The sequence below is a fragment of the Bidens hawaiensis genome, unplaced genomic scaffold, assembly GCF_021521415.1.
Source record: "Bidens hawaiensis isolate Kalapana, Puna unplaced genomic scaffold, B.hawaiensis_p1.1 tig00019079_1, whole genome shotgun sequence".
Classification (NCBI taxonomy): domain Eukaryota; kingdom Viridiplantae; phylum Streptophyta; class Magnoliopsida; order Asterales; family Asteraceae; genus Bidens; species Bidens hawaiensis.
The window spans coordinates 285379-291378 of NW_027492896.1; positions in this window are offsets into that span (position 1 = coordinate 285379).

The following is a 6000-nucleotide window of genomic DNA, read 5'->3' on the forward strand; positions in this document are numbered from 1 at the left end:
TTTCCTAAAGTCACTCGCAGAAATTCCCTACTTTTCTGCCTGATCTTTGGGTATGATGCGGGTTGGTGTGTAACCTCCTCGCAAGTCAGGAGCGTTAAGTTTCACTTGTGTAGATTCTCCACGAGGTTTTGATAGTTGGACATAGTGATCAATTATGTCAAACAACCAATTCCATCTTGGAGCTTCAGACAATCTAGTCCTCAACGTTCCCGCTATGCGGGGATGTTATTTCCCTTTCCGCAAGCACGGCCCAGAAGATCCTTCTTGGTTTAAATTCCCTGCAAGTGCTAAGTTTGTGAAGGGTTTCGCCTTGACACTGTACCCGCACTCGTCTTATAGTTTCTTTACTTCCAAGGTATTCTTGGCTTCAATTCCCTGCAAGTGCTAGGTATGTGAAGGGTTTCACCTTGACACTGTACCCGCACCTGTCTTACGGTTTATTGGGTACCAAGGTAAGGGGGTATATTCCCTCATTTTTGAATTTTTGAATATTTTTGAATCTTTTTGAAATTCGAAGAGTTGGTGAAAGGATAAGAACAGTCCAAACTGTTGAAGGGACGGTTGCGTAGTCCGACGGTTTCTTCTGACAGTTTCAGGACGTGCAGGAAGTTATGGCGACGTGACAGTATATGGTCATTCCAGACGCTTTTTCAGGCGCGTGGGCGCGAGTTTTCGGGCGCGTGGCCGCGAAATTTACGGCACGCGTCCTGTCAACAGCTGTTGCCAGCTTGCTTTTGCCACGTGTCATAGTTTCATTGCACCTACGTTTTCTCTCTCCTCCGCATTAAATTCATCGCATTCATTGCGATGAGTATATAAAGGGGGAGAGGGTGCATCTTAATCCACACCTTCACTTCTCTCTTCTTCTAAACGATTTCCGGCGAATACTCTCTGTCGAGCATTCTTCTGAAATCATTCTTTACCTCCAAAACATGTCGTCTACTCATGATCCAGAAGCTACCGTCGAGGAGTCTGACTTGTATGTCGAGAACCCGACGTCTACGTCCGATAAGGACGATAAGAGCACTGCCGGCGAATGCCAGTGTGCTCTTCCCATCGAGCTTTACCGGTACATCGTCAGGAAGTTCATGCTCGAGCCGTTCGAGCCTGAGTTTCCAGAGCTACACCAGACGGTGTACGATGCCCCCAAGGGCAAAATAGGGGTATATGCCGCCTTCTTCGTCTATGGGAATCTTAGGTTCCCGTTGACGAAGTTTGTATACCGTGTTCTAGATAGACACGGTGTGCACCTGTCGGAGGTACACCCAATGGCGATCGCCAAGATCCGCCATTTTGAGTGGGTGTGCCTCATTCTTGGCGTGGATCCCCACGTCGACCGCCTGATGACCTTCTACTCTTGGAGGTGCATCCAAGGCTGGTACACCCTGGTCACCCGGATCAAGGGTTTGAAAATCTGCGCTACCGAGCGCAGTCTTCGGTCTTGGAAGCGGGAGTTCTTTTACATCTCTGCCCGTGTCGTCCCTATAGCGATGACATATAAGAACGGGAGAGCTCTCACCAGCCTTCACGCCTCCAACTACCAGGAGGCGGAATGGTTCTCAAAGATTTCCCGGATCCAGACTCCGGTTTACCGCTTTCCGGAGTCCGGGATGGTGATGCTCGGTATGAGCAGGGTGTGGAAGGATGCTGGGACGGATGCACCAAGATTCCCATCGTACTTGAATACGGTTTGAACTTTATCCCTTACGGTATGCTCCGTCTTCTTTGTTGATTTAAGGTTTTTTCTAACTGTTTTTCTTTTTATTTCAGAGGGAAATGACTTGCAGTCCCTCCTGCATCCACGGGAAGCTGACGGTCCTGCTCGGTTGGGTACTCGTGCTCTTGACGAGAACGAGTTGCCCATCCTCGCGCAGACTGCGGATCGGTTTGTGGAGGCCTACCCGCCAGGCCACGAAATACTGAGCGCCACGCGGCCAGGTAAAAGACTATTTAACCCTCGCCCTCTGAATGCTGAAACCTCTGCTGGAATTCCTCTAATCTTGTCATCTTCTGATGAGGAATCCACAGATGGTCCTTTTCTTGCGCGGAAGAAGAAGGCTGCTGGCGGGAAGGGCAAGGCGAAGGTAGCCTCCACTGCCGACCAGGTGAACCGGTCCGAGTCGGAGACCGAGAGTGAAGAGGCGACGGGGAACCCTGGTGGTGTTGAGACCACTGCTTTGGAGGCTGAAACGGCTGTCACCTCCGAGCAGCCCAGTACAACGACGGTGCCCGGTACGAAGAGGCCGGCTCCATCGGGTTCGTCCCCGCCCGTTCGAACCTTCAAGCTCAAAAGGACCCGTAAGTATACTTCCTTTATCTTAACTTCATAACTTTCCGCCATTATACTTATATATCTTCTGTGCAGGCGTGAATGCTTCCGCATTCCATGGTGGAGCAGGGAGGAGCACCTCCGGGCCTATGACGGTAGGCTTGGTCAACCTACCTGAGGCGATGACCCAGGCGACTACGCCTGCTTCAGTTGTTGGTTCAGTTGCTCACCCGGTTGAGCCAACTGTTCCAACTAGGACGACGTCTCCGCCGGCTGTCAGTGCCATATTCACTGATTCCTTCGCTGAGCCGGCGGTGAGTGTTTCTGTGGATTCTTCCGCAGCCGCGGCCACGGTTGTGAGTTCACCTTCGGTGAGTTCACCTCCGTTGGTTTCCGCCGCGGCAGCCTCCACCACGCCTCCTCCGGCGCCGGCGACTACGGCCGGTCCTTCAGGTATGCACGGGGTTGGGGCGTCTAGCCAATCCTTGCCTCCTTCCCATCTCCCTGACTTTTTGGATGGATATCCCTTAGGTTCAGGTGATGGGTTTGGTGGCTATCGGCCTGTTGTCGACCCTACAGGTGCGTAGGGTTAATTTGGCCTACATTCCTTATATCATTTCTTTTGCTAACTGTTTTTTGCTTTATTGCAGTTCGTGACTCCAACGAGGTGTACGCTCCTCGGTGGAGTATCCGCCGGGGAACGACCCTCCGGACTGCTGAGGATTGTGTCGAGTGGACACGCCACGCCGCCCCCGCTGGTGCGCTGGGGGAAGCCATGGCCAGCTACCAAGAGGGTAGGCTGTCCAACGAGCTTCGGATTCTCGCTGCCCGGATGCAGCCGCGCGTCGAGCAGCTTTGTCGTGAAAACGACAAGTTAAAGGGGGCTCGTAACCTGGAAGTGGCTCAGGCGCGGGCTATCCGGGAGGAGAATGCGAAGCTTGCCGCCGTTGCTGCGGAAAAGGAGAAGGCCTTCAAGGCCCTCGAGGTTGAAGTTCAGGCTCGGCTCGAGGCCCGTTCCAAGGCTGCCCAAGCTGTTAACGAACAGCTTCGGCTGGCCAAGGAAACTGCACGGAACGCAACCGAGAGGGCCACCAAGGCTGAAGCTGTTGCTGAGCCTCTACGCATCGAAAATGAGGAACTTAAAGCCAAATTAGAGAGGCTCCAGCAGGCTCATGATGCCTTGGCCATGGAAGATGCCAAGAAGCTCTAAGAGATCATGGACCAGAGGGGGGTGCTTGACCACACTGAGCGTAAGCTAAAGGGCGTCGAAGAGGATGCAGCCAAAGATGTGTTGCTTGCCAACCTCACAAAGAACGAAGCCGAACGCGCCCGTAATGAAGCTCAAGCTGCCCTCCAGGAGGCTCTGGTTGCCAAGGAATGGCTTCTTCGAGAAGCGTTGTCGCAGGTATGCGCAGCTTCCTAACTTCTAACTTCTTTACGCTTTTCCTTACACTTGAGTTTTTGACAAACTTCTGTTTTGTAGGTTGTGCATCGGGTGTTCACGAACACATCATATGACGATGCGATGAGCGCAGCCCTCAACGCTTCTCATGAGGATGGGGAAAAGGCTGGCTTCCTGCTTGGTCTAGGGTTTGTTGAACAAGGCATCCCGCCTTCCAACTTCCCTCTTTACAATGTGGATACTGAAGCTGCGTATGACCAAGCAGTGAATTAGTATGCTGCCTTCCCGCATCCGGTGGTGGAGAAGGTGAACGAGATTGCTGCTACTGATGATGGGCTAGCTATCCTTAAAGCTTTCCTTGAACCACCACACTCTACTGATGGTGCGGGTCCAAGTGGAAGTGGTCCTGAAGCTTGATCCTTTAGATCCCTTTCCACCATTAGAGTAGATTTTTATTTTTGTATAGCTTCTCTTGTATGCGGGTATGTACCCAGCAATCCTTGTAATATTTGAATTTCAATGGAATAAAGATTATTTGCTAATGCCTTGCCTTGTTTATTTCACGCATATTTTGATTTAACTTAGCAATTTCTTGAGTACTTGGATAAGTTAACTTTTCAACGTGGCAGATAAATAAGTTAAAAGTTTTGCTTCCTCTTTCGTGATTGTGCGGGTATGACCATCACTTTCACTTAGTAGGATGGCTAAACTTTACTTATATCTGTCCTGCGTGGAAGTTTTCCTCATCTTTTCCTTAGAAATTTTCTAAGTATTTTGAATAAGTTAGCCTTTGTACGCGCGGTTGTTAATAGGTTAGTGTTCAGTTTCCTCTATCATGATTGTGCGGGTAGGACTGTCACTTTCATTTAGTGGGATGACCAAACTTTACCTATAACTGACCTGCGTGAAGGTTTTCCTTATCTTTTCTTTAGAAATTTTTATCGTTTTATGTGTTTATGCGGGTTTTGCCGCCTTCCACACGCAACGACTTACTTCTTCCCATATTTATGCGGTGAATACCGGCATATCAGTGTGGGAAGTTCATAAGTATAAAGGTAAGGCTATCAACACAATGTGAAAGGAGAATCATTTCCATTAGAAGTGGCTCTAGGCCTTTTCTTTACAAGTTTGGAATTGATCTACATGTAACATTTGCGTAATTGAGCTCCATTCCATGTTCTTGGGATGGGAGTGCCATCGAGCCTTTCGAGCCGGTATGCGCCCTTTCCCAGAACTTCTTTGATAATGTATGGCCCTTCCCAGACCGGGGCCAGCTTTCCTGGGCGTTGTTGGTTCGAAGCCTCGTTGTTACGCAGTATGTAGTCTCATACATTGAAGTTGCAGAGTTTTACCCGCGTGTTGTAGTACTTTTGCATTTGTCGCTTGTAGTTCTCTTCACGCACTGCGGCTAAGTCTCTGCGTTCCTCGGTTAGCATAAGGTCTAACCGTCTTTCCGCATCATTGTCTTCCGGCTGAATCAAGACCCTTGGTGAGGGTAAACCAATTTCGACTGGGACCATGGCTTCAGTGCCATAAGTGAGGCTGAACGGGGTTTCTCCCGTACTGGCCTTTTTCAGCGTTCTGTTTGCCCAAAGGACGTGTGGAACTTCGTCCACCCAGTCGGATCTGTGTTCCAGAAGTCTTTTCTTTATGCCGTCGACGATGCTCTTATTTGCTCTTTCCACCTCACCATTACCCTGCGGGTGTGCCACTGAGGTAAAGGTGTGGGTGATTTGAAGTTCTTCCAGCCACTTTTGTAGCTTCTTGTCAGCAAAGTTGGTGCCGTTATCGCTCACCAAAGTCTGTGGAAGTCCAAAACGACAAATAATAAATTCCCAAATAATTTTTTTGATATGTTTTGCGGTTGTTTGGGCTAAGGGTTTTGCTTCTATCCACTTGGTGAAGTAGTCGATGGCTACCACTAGGAATTGAACATTTCCTGCTGCTGTGGGAAATGGGCCTGTCACATCGATGGCCCACTTCTGAAATGGCCATGAAGAGGTGACTGGAACAAGTTCATTCTTCGGGCGATGCGTGTTGGGTGCGTAGAGCTGGCAAGACCTACATTTTCTGATGTATGCCTGCGCATCCGTATGCATCCCCGGCCAAAAGTATCCCGCGTTGTTTAGCTTGGCTACAACAGCGCGTGGACCTGCGTGTACTCCACAGATGCCCTCGTGTACTTCTCTTAGGAGGTAGTCAGCATCTTGGTTGTCTACACATCTTAGGAGTGGGCCAAGAAAGTTACGTCTGTAAAGGAAGTCATCGATGAGTTGATAGTTCAGTGCTTTACAACGTATTTTTCTTGCTTGTGTTTTTGACTCTTGTA